This window comes from Leuciscus leuciscus (genome assembly GCF_965113295.1).
Source record: "Leuciscus leuciscus genome assembly, chromosome: 7".
In the NCBI taxonomy this organism is placed as follows: domain Eukaryota; kingdom Metazoa; phylum Chordata; class Actinopteri; order Cypriniformes; family Leuciscidae; genus Leuciscus; species Leuciscus leuciscus.
In genome coordinates, this window is record NC_138731.1 from 1,039,403 (window position 1) to 1,043,743 (window position 4,341).

General features: G+C 41.3%; 2 long non-coding RNA genes across 2 annotated transcripts; both read right to left on the reverse strand.

Annotated features, from left to right (window-relative positions):
- Positions 1 to 491: 491 nt before the first annotated feature.
- On the reverse strand, positions 492 to 2,162 carry LOC309502477. The gene is made up of 2 exons (XR_014207315.1): positions 2,121 to 2,162; positions 492 to 2,024 (listed from the first exon to the last, which is right to left on the reverse strand). It is a non-coding gene; the product is annotated as an uncharacterized lncRNA (long non-coding RNA).
- Positions 2,163 to 2,165: 3 nt separating this feature from the next.
- On the reverse strand, positions 2,166 to 3,468 carry LOC309502476. The gene is made up of 3 exons (XR_014207314.1): positions 3,320 to 3,468; positions 2,509 to 2,645; positions 2,166 to 2,336 (listed from the first exon to the last, which is right to left on the reverse strand). It is a non-coding gene; the product is annotated as an uncharacterized lncRNA (long non-coding RNA).
- Positions 3,469 to 4,341: the final 873 nt, after the last annotated feature.

The window sequence follows — 4,341 nt, forward strand, 5'->3', positions numbered from 1 at the left end:
GACAACAAATATTGCACAAGAACTACTTCAAAATTGTATTTCCAGGAAATGTACTGAGAACACATTCACAACTTTAAAAATCTATTAAGAGCAAAACACCATACACTGTTTCTAAAAATATCTAAGTATATCAATAAAAAGAGAAAAATATCTAAAGTACTCGATTGCGTTAGATGAATATGAGCAATACAAGCAATGAAGACAGGTTTGTCTTTTATTTCACCAGTAGAGCATCCGTGAACATTCACCAAACACTGCACTGAATTGAGAAAATATGACAACTGAAAAATTCTTTAACAAAATTTTCTTTGACTAAAAAAGCAAGCATGTGCATTTTCATGACGGGAGTGTAAAACAGAAGGTTGGCGGGACTCAGGGTTGGCAGTTGTTGCACTGCAAGAAAAAACTTAACAGAAAACAAGTGTTGAGACTTCCTTGAAATGGAATCATGGTTTCTTCTTTTCCTGCTATTTGCAGAGTTTGTTACTTAAAACCTGAAGACTTGAAACTAAACCACATTAACCAAAAAAAAAAAAAAAAAAAAAACTATGACCACAAGTTACAATATATTAAACAGTACAAATTTGAGCATTTACAATCCACCAGAAACTTAGAAATATTAAACTGATTTAAATTAAATTGGTTAACTTTGGCAGCCATAAAACACTAAAGTCAAATATAACGGGAAAACTTCAACAAAACAGAAAGAAACACAATAAACAAACTGTTACTGAGCAAAAACTAAATTGAAAGGGCAAACTGAAAATAAGACAGAAATTGAGCAATTTTACACAAGACTTTAATAACTCTGACAAACACATCCTCTAGTCCAGTGGTTCTGAAATGGTTTGGCATATTCTCATATTTCCCCTAGGTCATTAAGCGGAAACACAAATTTTGGGGAATTTGGACCCAAGCTAATTTATTTCTCAAAAATGGCGAATAGAATGAACATCATACCTGCATGCAAACCCTTCCCAGCGAACACACAATGTACCACACTTAGGTCATTTCACGAGTTCACATCTACATATAATTAGTACAATAAGTTTATGCGTATTTGGCGTGCTGTCCGGGGGGAGGGCTCCGAGCTCGGAGTTAGACCACAACCCAGAGTACTCCCCCCAGTTGGTAAGTGTAGATGGAACTGGAAATGAGGAGATGGGGTGGAGGAGGGATGCTGACAAACTTTCAATGAACAGAGATAGGTCTGCTGTGAATTTATACTCTGTCATTGAGTTGATTACTGATTAATCTCCAGCTGTGCATAATTTGGTTAATTATCTGAACCTGCTCCTCCCGAACTTTGTTAATAAAACATCATTTATTGCTACTTTTTGGTGATTTCATAATTGACAATGTAACTATGTTACATTAGAATAAAGACACTGAATCAGGAAAACTTAAGAAGATCAATAGAACGAAGAAAAAAATATAGAACGAAGAAAAAAATAAAGTCCGGAGACACATTTTAAAGTTTTAAAAGTTATAAGCACTGCATTTTTAGAATGCCGTGTCATGCACGAATGCTGCAAAAACTGTCAAACACAGACTAGCACATGCACATAAAAACCAATGGAAAAGTAGCGCAGTCGAATGGAAAAGCACATTCTATCTAATAGAAATAAGGGATGTTCCCCATGTTCCACTGATATCTGACAGAAGAGCAGTCTTTGCAGAAGAGTTAACAGTTTTCACACATCTTTCAAAGTAAAAGTCTCACACCAGAAAAACAAATAAAAAAAACTAGCTTGGGTCATGGCCCACAGTTGAGAAAGACTGCACTAGTCTTGTATGATCTGCATCCAATAAGGCCCAGTCTTCTGCTGTACGAGGGTGAGCGGCTGGCCCCTAGTCTTCTGCTGTACGAGGGTGAGCGTCTGGCTCCCAGTCTTCTGCTGTACAAGGGTAAGCGTCTGGCTCCCAGTCTTCTGCTGTACAAGGGTAAGCGTCTGGCTCCCAGTCTTCTGCTGTACAAGGGTGAGCGTCTGGCTCCCAGTCTTCTGCTGTACGAGGGTGAGCGGCTGACCGGCCGCCCGACCGGCCGCCCGACCCCCAATCTTCTGCTGTACGAGGGTGAGCGGCTGATCGGCCGCCCGACCGGCCGCCCGACCGGCCACCCGACCGGCCACCCGACCGGCCACCCGACCGGCCGCCCGACCGGCCACCCGACCGGCCACCCGACCGGCCACCCGACCGGCCGCCCGACCGGCCGCCCGACCCCCAATCTTCTGCTGTACGAGGGTGAGAGGCTGGCCGCCCGACCGCCCGGCCGCCCGACCGGCCACCCGACCGGCCGGCCACCCGACCGCCCGTTACTTGCGTTTCTTCCACAGCTGAAAAACAAGATCATTTTATAATCCAGTTTCACAACCGCCCTATATAATTGAACATCCCTCATTTCCATTATCACTAAAATATAAGTGCAGTTTTAACAAGCTAAACATGTCGGTCGTTAAATTCACACACAGATACATTTCTGTGGAATAAAATGAAGGAAACACTTACTTTTTTTGCAGCAGCGTTTATAGACACAGCAGATGATGATGATGATGATGATGAAAATAATGAGGCTGATTACAATCCCTCCTACGAGAGTAGACATGCTTTCGCTGTTGAACATTCTGCCGTAGGACATGCTTTCGCTGTATTATGAAAATATCAAGCAATTGATATGATTACTAGCCAACATACAATACAGTGTGCACATAACACAAACAATACTGACCCTGAACACTGAACTGAGGGGAACTTAAATGCACAGATGAATTAGGGAAGACAAGGTGACAACAGCTGAACACAGTGAGTGATGCCGATGATGATCGCTGACAGTTGCGGGCAATAATGGTGGAGTGAGTGCAGGTGTGAGCCGGAGAGGATGATGGGACATGAAGTGCAGACGGAGACTAACAGATGACAGTGACACTCAGCTTCATTTGTATTCAGACTTTGTATACATCAGTATTTGTGTATACACAGCTTTTTCAATCAAAAACATTTTGTTCTTTAAATATCAACTAAAGCATCTCTACAGGAGGTGGCTGTGAAAGTATTAACATGTCCCAGTCTGGAGACAAACTACACAAGTAAATTTCATTATAGAATTTCAGGTTTGAGGTTAACATCAGCAAATATATGACGAGGGAGAAATGAAAACATTAAGTGAACCAAAAATAACAATGATGAAGATTTTAAATCTCCTTGGTCCCTTAAAATGTGTTTAGTAGATGAAAGATTATTTAACGAGTTCTAAACGACATGAGGCTGTGTAAAAATAGGACTTTAACATACATTTTGCATTAAGAGAGAAAAGACTTACGATTCCTTCTGGAGTGGAGATGTTTTAATCCTGCTCTGATAACTTCGACACTTGACAGTATCTGTTATCACAGCTTCCACAGCCAGTAAACGCAGTCAGTTCTCACGTCAATTGCAAGATGATTCTCCTCCCCAAATGTAGCCACAATCCTGTTCACTTAGAGTTGATTCTCGACATGCCAACACACCATTTTGTGGCTGTTTTTGCACAAAACGAAGAAATTTGGGTGTGTTTTGGCCACCACTGACTCTTGAAACCAATGTGTCAAAAACAACAACCTGTTTTCTCTTAACAAGTCTATGTGTCTAGCACAGCACATTTTGTGTTATATATATATATATATATATATATATATATATATATATATATATATAGTGAGGAAAATAAGTATTTGAACACCCTGCTATTTTGCAAGTTCTCCCACTTAGAAATCATGGAGGGGTCTGAAATTGTCATCGTAGGTGCATGTCCACTGTGAGAGACATAATCTAATAAAAAAATCCAGAAATCACAATGTATGATTTTTTAACTATTAATTTGTATGATACAGCTGCAAATAAGTATTTGAACACCTGAGAAAATCAATGTTAATATTTGGTACAGTAGCCTTTGTTTGCAATTACAGAGGTCAAACGTTTCCTGTAGTTTTTCACCAGGTTTGCACACACTGCAGGAGGGATTTTGGCCCACTCCTCCACACAGATCTTCTCTAGATCAGTCAGGTTTCTGGGCTGTCGCTGAGAAACACGGAGTTTGAGCTCCCTCCAAAGATTCTCTATTGGGTTTAGGTCTGGAGACTGGCTAGGCCACGCCAGAACCTTGATATGCTTCTTACAGAGCCACTCCTTGGTTATCCTGGCTGTGTGCTTCGGGTCATTGTCATGTTGGAAGACCCAGCCTCGACCCATCTTCAATGCTCTAACTGAGGGAAGGAGGTTGTTCCCCAAAATCTCGCAATACATGGCCCCGGTCATCCTCTCCTTAATACAGTGCAGTCGCCCTGTCCCATGTGCAGAAAAACA